Source organism: Xenopus laevis, chromosome 6L (genome assembly GCF_017654675.1).
Source record: "Xenopus laevis strain J_2021 chromosome 6L, Xenopus_laevis_v10.1, whole genome shotgun sequence".
In the NCBI taxonomy this organism is placed as follows: domain Eukaryota; kingdom Metazoa; phylum Chordata; class Amphibia; order Anura; family Pipidae; genus Xenopus; species Xenopus laevis.
In genome coordinates this window covers 54,870,172-54,887,078 of record NC_054381.1, presented here as the reverse complement: position 1 = coordinate 54,887,078, position 16,907 = coordinate 54,870,172, and the positions used below count along the sequence as shown (strand labels likewise).

The 16,907-nt window shown below is 36.0% G+C and overlaps 1 protein-coding gene across 1 annotated transcript in view; it reads left to right on the top strand.

The window, feature by feature from the left end:
• The first annotated feature begins 12,953 nt into the window (after positions 1-12,953).
• Positions 12,954-16,907, top strand: part of cpne4.L (copine IV L homeolog) — a 198,815-nt gene continuing 194,861 nt past the window's right edge. Inside the window, exon 1 of the mRNA XM_041566046.1 lies at positions 12,954-13,077. The gene's annotated coding sequence lies outside the window, so the exon portion shown is untranslated. The remainder of the gene's footprint in view (positions 13,078-16,907) is intronic.

Below are 16,907 nucleotides of genomic sequence, written 5' to 3'. Positions count from 1 at the left end.
ATAATATATATTTACTGTGAAAGAATACCTTCATATATATATAAATATATATTGATATATTCATTGATAGATATACCTGGCTGAGTGGTTTTGCCCTGCTGTACATTGGTGTTATTTCTACCCTGATTGTCATGCCTTTTCTGTGTTCCTTTACCATTTTCCAGTAATTGCTAAAATCCAGTAAACCCCCCATTTTATGTTTTATAAATGATTAGAACAAAATGGTGCAAAATTCGAGAAAATGTAAAATCAGAAAAATGTGTTAAAGCAACTTCAGCTTTGAGTATTCGTACATAACAAGCACAGGTTTCCGTTATCTGGAAATCCTATATAAACTCCGAATTACAGGAAGGCCATCTCCCATAGGTCTCATTTTATCCAAATAATCCAGATTTTTTAGAATTACTCTCTTTTTAATAATAAAACAGCACCGTGTACTTTATCCAGACTAAGATATAATTAATCCTTATTAGAAGCAAAACCAGCCTATTGTGTTTATGTAAAATTTACATGATTCTCTAGTAGATTTAAGGTACGGTAATCCAAATTACGGAAAGATCTGTTATCCTTAAAACCCCAAGCATTCTGGAGAACAGGTCCTGTACCTGTACAGAATTCTACTGTGTTTATGAAAAGAATTCAGCAGTGCAGCATCGATGTTACACTATGGGAGAGCATTTAAATGCAGAACATAACAATGGGCCAGATTCAATTCAGTGAGAAAAATTTATCTCATGGGTTATCAGCATTGTGTGACTTATTCTCTTTACTACTTTATATTCATTTGAATTGAATTCATGATTTACTGTACATGATGGACCCAAATAATATATCCGTATACTGTACATTTAAAATAGCTTAATTTCACTACAGCACAGAAAAGCCTGGCTGTATGAGTAGTTCTTAGTTTTTCTGTGCTGTAGGCCTGGCGAGGGTACTAGTGACCAAGGCTAGCTTGAGAACAGAAATCATCCAAGTCATGGGAGCTCCTGGGGGAATCTCTCAGTGGTCTAATGTGATCCTTAGTTATAGGAGTTCCAACCTGTTCAATAGACATCTGGCTGCTGGACAGGCCCCATACACAGGTCAATAAAGTGCTGACTCAGTCTGAAGGGGCCTGATTGACAATTGATGTGGGCCCTGGTAAGGTCAGCCTATCTGTTATATTCTCACTGTTATACCAACCACAAGCATCCCAAACAACAAGGTTGTAAATGTTTATGAGCTTAAATAGAAATTGATTCAACTTTGTCTTGTGGGACAGTAGCAGGTATCCTAGAGCAAAATAGTCTTTTCCTATTGGTGTGGTCTTTTTTTATATATCTTTTCATTTTTGTTACAGGTACTGTAATACACTCTTTCTGAATTTTTCACAAAACAAAACAAGTACAAAAATTAACACAAAAGGAAAATTAGAAATAGAAGGACTGTTGTGTTCACATTTGTTCATACACGCATAATAAACATACAACTTTGAATCAAACTTGTTGCCCATTTTTCTTTACCTGCCCGTCTTATGGTCACGTCAGCTTCTCGAAGCTGCAGCATTTTCAATTCTGTAGATAAATCCTGTAGTTGCCGACGTGTTACGGGAGTGGGATTGGATCTGTGAAGTTGCTCAAGGGCAGACAATTGTTTTGTTTTCTTATAGTTTTTTAATTATTTTCTTTCTTCTTCTGAATCTTTCCAGCTTTGAAATAGGGGTCTAAAAAACAAATACTCTGTAAAGTTGGCCATAGACGCAGCAATAATACAGTACGAAACTAATTTTTGCGCGATACTTGATGCATGTATGTTGGGAGACGAGCGGACCATAATCAACAGAAAACTTGGATATCAGTTGGCTCATCGATTGGGCCAGTCAGAAATTTTTTATTGGGCGCCTTTGAAGGCACCCAAACATTGGTCATTGTTAGTGTTGAATCAACAAATACAGGTAAAATTCTATTGTTTCTATTGTAACATCTACAGTGTATTGTTATTGCTACTTGTTATTAGTCATCTTTCTATTCAGGCCCTCTCCTATTCATATTCCAGTCTCTTATTTAAATCAGTGCATGGTTGCTAAGTTAATTTGGGCCCTAGCAACCAGATGACTGAAATTGCAAACTGGAGGGCTGCTGACAAAAAGCTAAATAACTCAAAAAAACACTAAATAATGAAAACTAATTGCAAATTGTCTCTGAATATCACTCTCTACATCATACTAAAAGTGAATTTAAAGGTGAACAATAAATAAAAGTTATATGCATTGGTTTTAAATGCAGCAGTGGGCAGTGTTGCTGATGATCTCATGTGATCGTAACTATTCTAAGGACGTAGCCTGAAATGCGTCAGGTTGATGGCTTCCTGTAGCAAACTCTGCTAACTACAACAAAGCATTGTGACCCAGAGTGCCGTTCAACTTTGTTTTTGTTTGCTAGAAAGAACAGAAAAAAGGTGTGTAGCAATAAAACAGATACCCCCATGCAAAAAAGAAAATTGCCAGCAGCAAAGTAAATCCATCGTTTAGAAAAGTGAACTGCCTAACAAAACATTTCATATTGTTTTTTAAGTAACAAAATATTTTAAATGACAGTATGATTCAAAACAGATATTGACTAGAAAAGACAATCACTTGGATCTGTACAAAGGATTGTGTTTATATCAAAGTGGTCAAAAAAGGATAGAATGGGAGTAATAGAACACCTATTACAAAATTAACCAATTCCATCAAATTAATCATGAAAAATCCAACCTATTACAAAGCCGAATTTCGAGATTCAATAAACCTGGACACTGGGAACAATTCAAATTCGACTATTCGCCACCAAAGACCTGCCGAGTTCATTTAGAAGTCAATGGCAGAGGTCCAGTGACCCATTGGAAGATGTTAATAGCCTTCCTGACATTCAAGTTTTTTTGGGGGAGTTTTGTCAAATTCGATTTGAATTATATTCGTTCAAATTTTTTCTTAAATAACCTCCCATTCGAATTTCGAATATATTAGAATTTATTAGAGTAAAAAGAATTCACATGAATTCGAAATCCGAACTTTGATAAATGAGCCTTTAAATGTAGTGTTATATATTTTTATTCAGTTTTAAGAAATGTAACAGCTTCTATGTTTGATAACTGATATCAATCCCACATGGTTAAAAGGAAGACGGATTGTTTATAAGTGCCTCTAAGAGGTCGTGGAATACCCTTCCAGGTAATGTTGCGATGGCACATTCTACTTACATGACTTCTGGGACAAGCATATTATCCTAGGACCTAGGCTATAGTAATCTTAAGATCTATCGTTACTTATGTATAGGTATGGGACCTGCTATCCAGAATGCTTTGGATCTGGGGTTTTCCAGATAACAGATCTTTCCGTAATTTGTATCTTCATAGTCTACTAGAAAATCATGTAAACATTAAATAACCCCCAGTAGGCTAGTTTTGCTTCCAATAAGGATTAATTATATCTTAGTTGAGATCAAGTACAAGGTACTGTTTTATTATTAGAGAGAGAAAGGAAATCATTTTGAAACATTTGGATTCATTTCTTAAAATGAAGTCTATGGGGGATGGCCTTTCCATAATTTTGAGCTTTCTGGATAACGAGTTTCTGGATATGGATGTGTTTATATTGTTATATATATGCGTGAACATTAATAGGTCTATATAAATATGTGTATATAAACCAACGTGTCTGTCTTTATATTTTCACGGAATAAAAATGGCCCCCGAGGGGGACCAAAACATTAAGCAAAGAGAGACATTTTGGTTTATTTTGGATTGGTTTATTTAGTGATCTTCCATTATCCAATTATCCTTACTACTTTTACTGGCACGAGGCTTATGGTGTGCACCTTTAGACAGTTTCTAGGTATGCCTTTATAGATAAACAAGGGGACATTTAGGGGGCACATTTACTTAGCTCGAGTGAAGGAATAGAAGAAAAAATACTTTGAATTTCGAAGTTTTTTTTGGCTACTTCGACCATCGAATTGGCTACTTCGACCTTCGACTACGACTACAAATCGAACGATTCGAACTAAAACTCGTTCGACTATTCGACCATTCGATAGTCGAAGTACTGTCTCTTTAAAAAAAAAATTCGACCCCCTACTTCGCCAACTAAAACCTACCGAAGTACAATGTTAGCCTATGGGGAAGGTCCCCTTGGCTTTCTAGCAATTTTCTGATAGAAGGAATTTCGTTCGATCGATGGATTAAAATCCTTACGAATAGCGCTAAATCCTTCGACTTCGGTATTTGAAGTCGAAGGATTTAACTTCGATAGTCTAATATCGAGGGTTAATTAACCATCGATATTCGACCCTAAGTAAATGTGCCCCTTAGAGTGGTGGGACTTTTTTCATCCAAAATTAACTATGTAACTCATTGAAACACATATGTGTTGGCCATAATTTTAAAGTTATGATCATGATAGAATAGTAGTGTAGTTATCCCGCTGAAACAATCAATATATCAATATACTAACCTTGTTTCCAGGTTTGTCTATCACTAAGCACAATACTCATGTAATGTGCTGAGCGTATACATACATGCTGCCCTTAATATCTGTTAAGTGAAACTTAAAAAAGTCCTTCCACACTGGTAAAAAAAAAACCTAAAGAGATCACAGTAGCTATTCAACATTCCAATCTGCATTTTAATAAGAGGAATGAAAAATAAATTCTCATGACAATTGTACAAGGGCATATGGACAGATTAAGCATGAATACTGATAGAAATTCTGGCCTAATAAATCTCTTTGTTCTGATAGTATCTAGGAAATACATTAAAAGTTTTACATGCAAGCGCATATAGGTCTAGGATCTATAAGCTGAAATACTTGGGACCTTAGGTTTTTCCATGCCCAGTGTTGGACTGGGCCGGTGGGACACCAGGGAAAAACCCCACCGGCGCAAACCATCTCCCCCTATCAGGCGCTCCCTAAAAACAACACTTGTGCCTTGGCGCAGGCGCAACAGCGTTCACGCAGGCATGCAGAGGAAAGCCAAGAGGGGCCCCTAGTGACTGCCTGGAGGGCCCTTCATGTGGTAGTTACGGTGGGCCCCCATTGCTCCAGTCTGACCGTCTCCATGCCTTACATGGGTTTTTCAACTTAAATTAACTTTAAGTATGAAAATTTGTCATTTTAATTGTAATTGTTTGAGTTATTTAGCTTTTTTTTCATTTTCAGCAATCTGGTGAATAGGGTCCAAATTAACCCAGCAACCATGCTTTTATTTGACTCAGAGACTGGAATATAAATAAGAGAGGCCCAAATAGAAAGACGAGTAATAAAAAGTAGCAATAACAGTACATTTGTAGCCCTACAGAGCAATTGCATTTTAGATGGGGTCAGTGACCCCCATTTGAAAGCTGGAAAGAAGCAATACCAAGGTAAAAAAAAACAAAAAAACATAAATAATGAAGACCAATGGCAAAGTTTCTAGGAATTGGGCATTCTATAACATACTAAAAGTTACCTCAAAGGTGAACCACCCCTTTTAGGTTAATGAAAGTAATTTAAACATTAAGGGGCCGATTCACCAAGGGTCGAATATCGAGGGTTAAATAACCCTCGATATTCGACTGGGAATTAAAATCCTTCGACTTCGAATATCGAAGTCGAAGGATTTTAGCGCAAATAGTTTGATCGTTCGATCGAAGGAATAATCCTTCGATCGAACGATTAAATCCTTACAATCGAACGAATCGAAGGATTTTAATCCAACGATCGAAGGATTATCCTTCGACCAATAAAATTTAGGAAAGCCTTTGGGGACCTTCCCCATAGGCTAACATTGACTTCGGTAGCTTTTAGATGGCGAACTAGGGGGTCGAAGTTTTTTCTTAAAGAGACAGTACTTCGACTATCGAATAGTTGAACGATTTTTAGTTCGAATCCTTCGATTCGAAGTCGAAGTCGCATTCGAAGGTCGAAGTAGCCCAAAAAACACTTCGAAATTCGAAGTTTTTTTACTTCGAATCATTCACTCGAAGTTAGGGAATCGGGCCCTAAATAAACCCAATAGGGTACTTTTTTTTATCATTACAGATGAAGAGAAATTTTTTTTATAAAAATTAGAATGATTTGCTTAAAATGGACTCAGATAATGGAATCCTAAATTTGTGCCACTGTCATGTGAGACAGAGGTTCCCAAGCCAATTACAAACTCAGCAACCGTTCTTTGTTCTTTATACTGATTTCATGATTTTCCTTGAAAATTAAAACTTGAAAATTTGAGTTTTGAAGATTCACAAGCTATTTTTTTACTGCAATTTTTCAGTCATTTCAAAATGATAATTTTGAAGTTTGGGGAATGCAATAATGATGAACTTATTTGTGCATAAATGTTGAAGGCCATATACCCTAATAAAGGATTTGGCTATAAACATTGAATATCATGCATAGCACTATTGTACCAGCCCATAGGTAAAGCAGAACTATGACTGAATCTTGACTAGACCAAGAAATGGATGTCTCTCTTTAGCCCCTCACATTCATTATATTATTATGAACCTTCTGGAAACAAATTTGAGCATGGACATAATCTGTAAAAGTGGCAGTTTTCATCCAGGCTCTCTGTATGGTGTCACTGACTTGCAAGGTGTCTGCACTGAGAGATCATCTCTTATTTCAGTAAGTGGGAGGTTGCAGCAAGTAGAGGAAATTATTTTGATTACCATTGTTGTCCCTGAGAAGATATCAGCTATCAAAATGAATATTCTCCAGACCCTTGTTTTAATGGCTAATGTCTTATTTATCTTTTTTGTATGTGTTTGTTTGCCTTAGAGTTTACAGCCATGTCTTTTTATATACAGACCGTAGTTATAATGATAACATGCAGTACATGAACATAATGCTGCTCAATCTCACAACAGTAAGGGGCAGATTCATTAAGGGTCGAATTTCGAAGTTAAAAATACTTCGAAATTCGACCCTCGAATTGAAATCCTTCGACTTCGAATATCGAAGTCGAAGGATTTAGCGCTAAACGTTTGTTCGATCGATCGAAGGATTTTTCGTTCGATCGAACGATTAAATCCTTCGAATCGAACGATTCGAAGGATTTTAATCCAACGATCGAAGGAAAATCCTTCGATCAAAAAAAGGTTAGCAAACCTATGGGGACCTTCCCCATAGGCTAACATTGACTTCGGTAGGTTTTATCTGCCAAAGTAGGGGGTCGAAGTTTTTTTTAAAGGGAAAGTACTTCGACTATCGAATGGTGGAATAGTCGAACGATTTTTCGTTCGATTCGTTCGATTCGTTCGATTTCGTTCGAATTCGAACGAATTTAACCAATTCGATGGTAGAAGTACCCAAAAAATACTTCGAAATTCGAATTTTTTTCATTCGAATCCTTCACTCGAGCTTAGTGAATCGGCCCCCAAATGTACGACAAATAAATTAAAACAAGAAAAATCAAGCATCAGATTGTCTATGTTCTTTAGTAGAATATAACAAAGATTAATATGCGTAGCTTGTGGCCTGTCATTAATACACACCATTATTATCATTGTTATGGAAGAATAATAATGCCCCGAGGTAGCACAGAAAGAGCAAAGTGACACTAACGATATTAAGTCTTGTTCACATATTATTTTTTTAATGAAAGGAAATGGGCATTTAATCTGCAGGCAGCAGAACATATTTCCTCTCCAATGGTGTGAATGTAAATTGCCTTAACTAGTGCTTGAAAGGATGACAATAAAGCAGACGTCTGTTTTAAAAAAGGGACCTTGCTAAGGAATAAGTCACTGAAATGTGTGTTGTAATTCTGCTGTTATTCTGCTGTCACTGAACTCCTAGATGTGCTTGTTTAAAATTTTGCTGTTCCTGCCCTAAAGCATGGGTGTCCAGCTATCTTTAGCAATCCCAAGTGAATTCAGTATTAACATATTCCTGTAAACTAACTGTATAACGCCAGCCAAGCAGTGGCAAATCAAAATGAATTCAGACAGTCGTTGTTGTGTTACTATATTGATAAAAACTACGATTGTATAATGCCCACCCATTCAATGCGGCCACATATTTATTAAGGTTTTTAAAAACATCTGAAATTCTCTTAAACATCATTTGCACTTATGAGTTGATGAAAAAATATTCAGAATTTTGCTGAGAAAATGCTGCCACAAAAAATATAAATCTACCCCCACTGTATCATGTGACTTTTAAAAGGACAATATGCCTCCTTTTCAACATGAGCTCATTGAATAGGGCTTGTGCCTAACACACTTTTTCCTCTTTTTTTATTCACTAAAATCTCTTTTTTTTTTTATTTCATCCGTTACACAGGGCAAACAGGGAGATTAACACTGTTTCATGTTTGAGCTTGCATGGTAGATAATTCATACCTCCCAACTGTCCTGTTTTTCTGTGTGCCAGTCCTGATTTTGACAGCTCAGCCCGGAGTCCAGGATTGTTACTGAAATGTCCCGACTTTAACTTTGATCTCCTGCACGGAACAGCCAGAAAAAGTTACATTTTTAAAACCTATTCAAACAAGATGATTTTGGCAGAGAATGCTTTTGACAGGTGCACTTAGATACATTTGTAACAATATAAGATAAGCAAAGAAACAATTGTAACTATTTAAGATAAGCAGATCTCTTGGGGAAACTGTGACTTAAAGCTTAGAGGGCAATTTCACATTAATTAGCAAAACTGCAATAACACATAAAACATGGTCCTAAACCCCCAGAAATGTGTTCAAACTTTCCATAACCTGCCAAATTTTGTAAAATAGACATGGTATTTAGGAGTGAGGCCATAAAATGGGCATGGTCAAATCTTTTTGTTCCTCTTTCTATTATGGATAAGTAGATTGCCATTATGCCCCTATCCCAATAACTAAGCAGGGCATCTGTCTATATCACATAACAGTGCGCAATTGTGTTTTCTTTCTGTCTTCTTTTGGAGGTTGACGAAGTGCTGCATAACACTGGGAGGAGAGAGAGAGACATCTACTGTAAGACTGAGCAGCAGAACCTTATCCTATAAAAAGAACACTAATATTTTTTCAGTCCAAATGAGACTCTAAGGGGCACATTTACTAAGGGTCGAATATCGAGGGTTAGTAAACCCTCGAATTCGACCCTCGAGTTAAAATCCTTGGACTTAGAATATCGAAGTCAAAGGATTTACCACAAATACTACAATCAATCGATCTTAGGAAAAATCGAATCTAATCGAATGATTTTAATCCATTGATCGAAGGATTTTCCTTCGATCAAAAAAACCCTTACAAAAGTAATGGGGAAGGTCCCCATAGGCTAACATTGTAGCTCAGTAGGTTTAAAGTGGCGTATGTAGTTATAGTTTTTTTTAAAGAGACAGTACTTCAACTATCGAATGGTCGAATAGTCGAACAATTTTTAGTTCGAAACATTTGAATCGAAGTCGAAGTTGTAGTCGAAGGTCATAGTAGCCTATTCGATGGTCAAAGTACCCCCAAAAAAACTTGGAAATTCGAAGTTTTTTTTACTTCAAATACTTCTCTCAAGCTTAGTAAATGTGCCCCTAAGTGTTTTGGGTGTTTTAGCTAACGGGAAGCGCATACAGTTTTATTATTCATATTTCTTTTAGGTTTGGAAACCTTTGTATGGCACACCCGATCAATTTGCACAAGGTGTGTGCTCAATTGTTGAAACTTGAAGATTAATCACTTTCATTTTGTTGATAACAAGGTTAAAAAGAGACTTTTGCCCATCACATGCAACCCTTTGCTAATACAGTTCCTATCCAGCACTGCACAATATGTTGGCCCTCTAAAAATACATGTTAATAATAATAATATTTCACTTCTAGATCAACCAAAGGAAATCCAAAAATCTATCTCTGGCCTTCTTCAGCATTCCAGGGTTAGGGAACAATTCCATCTTGTCTTAAATATGGCATTTTTAAGACCAATTCCCTGTATTAATACTAAACTAGATTTATCCTTGAGCATCCTAGTATTTTTTCAACTAACCTCTAGACATTAAGGGGCATATTTATCAAGGGTCCAACTGAAAATCCAAATTTTTAAATTTGAATTTCGAGTTTATTTTAGTGTAATTCAACTAGGGAATAGTCCATAGTTGATTTGAGTTTACATGTACTGTCCCTTTAAGAATTCCAATTTGTCTATTCGCCATCTAAAACCTGTCGAATTGACGTTTTAGCCTATAGGGGACCTCCTACAATCAATTTGAAATCATTTGGTGGACTTTTGAAAAAAACAAAACCTCGAATCAAATTCTTTTCAAATTTGATTCGAGTTTGCAGGTCACCCGAATTTAAAAAATTTGAATTTTGAAATAAATTTAAATTGGTTGGTTTTGTTTTAGAATTAACAGTTTTGGGAGTTTATGGGAGTTTTTATAAACCCTTGACCCTTGATAAATATGTCCCTAAATAAGAATATTAATACCGGTACATTTTTTGTAGCAGAGGGACTATAGAAACCTTAAAAATTACTGAAAAAAACTAGTCCCGAAACATGCCATTTCCTGGGCTGTTTCTGCATTTTCGTGGTGTTTTTCTATCACACTGTGGGTGGTGTGTATGTGTTAGAAACAGTGGGTAAAAGAAAAATCTTGATATTTCACTCTGCTACCTTATTGCAGACTATGGAAACTTTATTCAGTTTAAAGACCAATCCTGTGTATCTTGTAGTTCTCCATACCAAACACAGAGCAAGCATGAATAAAAGCAGTTATTTCACTTAATACAGAAATTGCTGAAAGATTAAAGAGCTTGGCAATGCCTTTGGAGTCTTAGTATGGAGATAAACAGTTAATGCTGTTTTGATGATCCCTGTATTTGTAAAAATAGTTCTTTCACAGTAGTGATATTTCATTATACTAATATCTTAGCTTGCACTGCCACTTCCATAGGGGTATCATTACCATTTGCAGAAACTGCATAATATACCAAAGTCCATTTCCATTATGTACTGTAGGTAGAGTAAAACTGCTTTGCTGTTCCTTGTTCCATTCGCCCTCCCTTTACACATTTATAACACGGAAGTGACAGCAGTTTCTGGGATCCTAATAAAGACTAAGTGGGGAATGTAACAGAAGTCATTAATGGAAAAAGTGTGTGCATTGTGAATACTTTTCCTACACGTAAAGACATTTTCCATTGCAAATATTTGCATTTATCTAATAAAACCCAATTCGAAAGGTATTTACTTTAACTATTTAATTGCCTTGTATAAAAAAATTGCACAATTTTTAGTCTGTGACAAAAAACGGAGCAATTACAATTCCTAGGGTAGATATTGCCTGATAAACAATGCTATTGTAAAATAAAAATTTTTGCAAATAACAGCTTTATGTCATGGTACAGAACGTGCACTTTTTGAAGCATGTAATAGAGGTTTAAACTTCAGTTTTTGGTTCATTCAGTAAATACAACCTAGGTGCAAGGGGGTTATTTATTAAAGTCCGAATGCAAAAAAAGTTGTTTTTTTTTACTATAAATTCCAAATTTTTAGTGGAACAAAAAAAAACTTGAATATTTCGAGATTTATTATACCCCGAGTATGGAAAACGTCAAATTCCGAAAATCATCTCAGACCTGCCCAAGTTGTATATAAGTCAATGGGAAAGGTCCCTATCCCATTTGGAAGTTTCTGTTGTCTGTGCTGGATTTTGCCCGAAATCGGACTATTTCAGGCTTTTTGGGTAAAAATCCAAAAAATTCTGACTTTTTGGGAAAAAGCCAGAAAATATCTCTTATTTTTAATAATAAATAAGGTCCAATCATGGATTCTAGTTTGGGCAGACTTTTTTTATTTAATGGAGGCAAAAGCAATCCTATTGGCTTAAATGTATGTTAAAATGATTTTTAGCAGCTTTACGGTATGGACATCCCCAAGTTCCCTTATCTGGAAAACCCTGGGTCCCGAGCATTCTGGATAACAGGTCCCATACACACAAACATTTATATATTGCAATAGTGTTACAGTACTGAGAGCTGAACAGATTAGCATGTACAATATACTTCATCTTATAAGAGCTTCATGACCAGCGATCAGCTGGAGAATATGGGTATCTTTGGGCAGCATGTACAGCATATAATTAGATGCATTTGAAATAAATACAGTCATCACAGTATCTGATAAGGAGACCTGCGAAGTATCACTGTACATTATAAAATATAATAGGAATGTGTGCTGCTGGGTGCATTCAGATGTTTGCACAGTTTAAGGCTTATAAGGCTTGAAAATAGTCAGTATGCACAATATATATTACATTACTATTTGAAAACATTGTGACTGTGCTTGCTTTGCTTAACAATATTGTTGCCAGTATAACTTTATTCTAAATGAATTCGAAGTGGCATTTATTTACCAAAGAGAGTTATAAATAAAAATAAATTAATACGATGTAAAAAAATTAAGAGCAAATATTTGCCAGAAAGTGTCTGTTACTAAGCTCCTGTAATTCCTACTATGTACCGCTGAACATTCCTATTAACTGCTGATTAATTGCTTACAGTGTGAGTCCCCCTTCTCTCTTGGCATGTTGGTAAATGGGACAGCTAACTGCTGAGAGCCAAGCGCCAGCTCCAAATCACACTCAGCTGGCTGGTTTCAGACATTATGAAGAACCCCATGTGCTTTTCTCTATTTCTAATTTCTTAACAACACAAATTGTCTGATTTATTTCCGTCCTGTGCCTGTTTAGAAAAATCCCACTAGAGGGCACCAGGGCACAGTGTTATAGAGAGCAGCTGGGACTAAACGAGAGCTTGTGATGATCTTGGGAAGGTGGATTTTTTTTTCTCATTGTATACAGAGGAGCTGTCATCTCTCCTAGTCACAAACCCTCTGACTCCTTCCATCCTACTCCCACTCTACATGCTTTGCTCATCTGGGGCTCTGCTCTATCAGATGTGATCTGATCTTTCATCAGTACCTTACACCCACAAGCACCTTCTTCTTACTACCTGAGCACTGAGAATGGAAATGGGATTTTCTAAGGCACATTCAAACTCCACATTGCCTTTCTGATGTAATCACTGGCAAGGGAAAGAACATAGAGGAGATCACTTTATAGGACAACTGAAAAGTCTCCCCACCAGCAAACTTCTGCACTAAGGTAGGTCAACCACAAATAATACTGTCTATCTATTGCTCTGAACTGTTTTAACTGTCAGTTTAAAGCAAATGTTTTAGTTAAGTGTCAGGAAGTATTCCGAGGTCCCCCCTTTATTTGCTCATCCTTAGTGAGGGTGTCAGAGAGACCCAGTACCATTCTAGGTGAGGTTATGTAATGTGATCCTTGGTATAACCTTCCATGGCCAAAAGAGAAATGAACAGCTGACTTCGCTGTTCTGGCAGCGATGATTAAATATAAACATTCACTGCTTGGAGCTATAGCATATATTTACAATAAAAAGCTTGGAAAAAAAGAAAAATATAACACATACGTTGAAGCATCTAAGTGAATATCATTATGACCTTACTACTTTCTTTTATCTCTTCCCTTATTAAAATACAGGACCCTTTATTTAATATATGCTGTGTCATATCTCATCACATCAAGTAAATCAGCAATCCAACATCTGGCAAGAGGGTGGTCTTGCGAGTATATCAGGGGCTCTGTGTAAAGTGTAAGAACTTCTGATTCATTTTGATGAAATGATTACTGTATATCAACTCCTCACTTATTTTGCTTCGGAGCTGGTATTTAATAATAACAAGCTATCATGTTATAATAAGATAATCACGGCATGTCGTGCTGTATATCAGATGAATAAAACATTGAAGTCAGCTGGGTATAGTGATGTGGCTGCAATAGGAATTTCTAGTTTTGTATACATCCTCAGCCCCTTCCTGTGGCTTAAATTCCCTGTAGCTATTGTTTACAGGGCAGATAAAGTTGTATTCCTATTTTTTTTTTTAAAAGAAAAAAAGCAGCTTATGGTCTGCTTGTGTTACTTATTTACTTGCATCGTATTTTCCCAGAAGATTTCTTGCAGAAAGAGGTACGGAAAGATGAGCTTTCAGAATTCAATAGCACATGCTCTCAGGGATTTTTGTCTTTTTTAATAATTAAAGTCGTCTATATATCGTGTATAAGGCGGAAGTGCTTGCATCCAGTACATATGTCTGGGGTTTCTACATGTGATCAATTTTCCGGGTCTCTAGGTGAAGCCTACTTTAATATTTTAATGGATACCTTGATGTTCATATGCTCAGTGGAGTCAACCATTTTATCACGCTCTTTGAAATCAGGTCACTTTTATTAAGGGCATCGCTTCCCTTTTTAGAGTGAGGGAAATGAGAAATCCCAAATGACACCAGTACTGGCTTTAAATACCAATTCCAGCTGATTTAGATTTGAAGTCATTTTAATATCTGTCTTTATATCATTAGACACAGGCACAACTGGAGCCGTTGTACTTAGTAGCAAAACTCTTGTTTTCTGACACCCTGCAGTGTATATGCAGTTCATATAAGGCAACTGTGTTGTAACTATGTAATTGCTTGTTTATATGTGTCTGTCACTGCAAAAGCTGTATAACACCAGAATTGCACCCATATTTTCTTTTTATTATCTAATCTAAATATATGGAGCTACAGACATGTAATATCCAGCACTTTCTTAATAAACTGGGGGATATCACTTTAGTAAAGAGTTTAGCCTACTTTAGATACTGTATTCTGTATTCAGTTTATATTTATTTCTAACCCAACAACTGGATTTATTTAGACCCCTTTATCTTGCAGCACCTGCAGCTCCTTATAAAACTCCCTTCCAACCATTTACACTTACATGCACTTACCCATTGCATTAAGATAGCTCTCAGTTTTTGTTCCTATTCAGGTGTGCATTTGTTCCCCTTTAAATTAACACTCAAGCCAGCATAGTGCCATTCTGTCTACCACCTTCCTCTTCATTTTGAAAAAAAAAAAAAAGCAAAACGAGTGCGAGAAAAAAGTACAAACAGAAGCTGCACACGGCGTAATGAAAATGTGAAATGTGTGAGCTGAGGGCTGGAGTGTGATTCAGGTGATTCGGTGCTGAACGCTTGTCTTGGCTCACAGCAGTCAGCTGCCTCTCAAGCCAATCTTTCCACTGTGCTTCCCTGTCTCTAGATCTGTCACAAGCAATTACACTTCACTTCCCCAGATTATTCAACATTAATTGGAAATAAAAAAAAAAGAAATACTATGGATGACATTTAATATTATATGCCCAATCTATTTTAAACATGTCCTACTTAGCTTGCCTAAGTGTATTGGCAACCCTTATGTGTATCATTCTTTCTCGTTTTCTATAAATTGGTAAACATTGTACTGGTAGGGGATTCTTTATCTGTAAACCCGGAAAGCTCCAAATTACGGAATAACCCTCTCCAACAGACTCCATTTTATCCAAGTAATCCAAATTTTAAAAAATGATTTTGTTATTCTCTGTAATAATAAAACAATGCCTTGTACATAATCCAAACTAAGATATCATTAATCCTTATTGGAGGCAACACCAGCCTATTTGGGTTTATTTAATTTTGAAATAATTTTCTAGTAGACTTAGAAATGAAGATCCAGATTATAGAAAGATCCATTATCCTGAAAGCTTCAGGTCCCAAGCATTGTGGATAACAGGTCCCATACCTGTATCAGCAAATACCCCTTAATAAAGGCTTAAAATACATATGGATAAATAATCCCCAACCAGCAAATAGACACATACAGTACATATATATGTGTATTTGTAAATGTATTAAAGAGACCAATCACTTATGCAGTAGTTATATAACATAGTTATAATCTACTCTATACCTTGAAGTGGTATTTTACCCCAATAAAGCTTTGTATGTACCAGTTCATAACACTGCTATGTGGGTTATGTTATCAATAATTACATGTACTCAGCCTTTCTTGAAGCCACCTGATCTCTCCTGAGTGTCTTTATGATCCTGCTTTTTCCATAGCTAATCCTCATATTGTAATGAACACTTATACAGAGTTGACCTAAATGTTTCAGCTGCATGTAAACTGGGCAGACACATCTTGGAGAGATCAGAAATAATAAAATAAGGGGGCAGCAGCTGCAACTAAAGCTATGGCCATAATCTTGGGTCCCCAAATGTTTATTACACCTATTATGCTTTAACCCATGATGAAGGATGTTGGGAGACCCATGATTAAGGAATATGTCTCTGCAGGCTGCTGTAGATTGGGAAATCATGCAGTGGAACACACAAGATTGCATTATATTAACTAGAAACTAAGATCTAAATTTTGCAGTTTCTCAATAAATTGATTGATCAGGACTGAACTCATAAATCAGGAACCTTAACTGTCTCCTGCTTTGATTGGATTTAATTCTTGTCTCAACAAACAAGTGCAGAACTGTCGAGTCACTAAAACACCTGTTAGTCTTGTTATTTACATAGATAATAAATGTTATTAAAATGTTAATTATATATTATTGTCTGGAACATATGCACTCCTGTTTGTATATAGTACTACAGGATAAACTGTTTTTGTAATTGACAGATGTATCTAAAATCTTTTATTGCAACAAGGTCTTAGTTCTAAGACACACAAACAAGGATGCTTGGGAGACCTGAACAAAATATCAGACAAGTCCTTGAAAGTACATCACCAACTGTAGCTATTGATGAATGGACTTATTTAGCTGGCCTCTTGGCTGCTTATTTGCCCTGGACTCACTACAGTTTGATGCTTGATTTAATCAACTAGGAGATCTGTAGGCTAGGTTTTATTGAGAAGGAGATTAGTAGATTATAATATGTGCAATAGTTTAGCAAATATTTCTGGAATTTAAAAAAAAATATATATATATTATTTTTTTTGGGTGAGATAATGGCATATGTAACAGGTTGTTATTTGCAACCTACCTGAAAATCACATGAACATTTATTAAAAATGTGATATGTTATCAGACATTTTTTT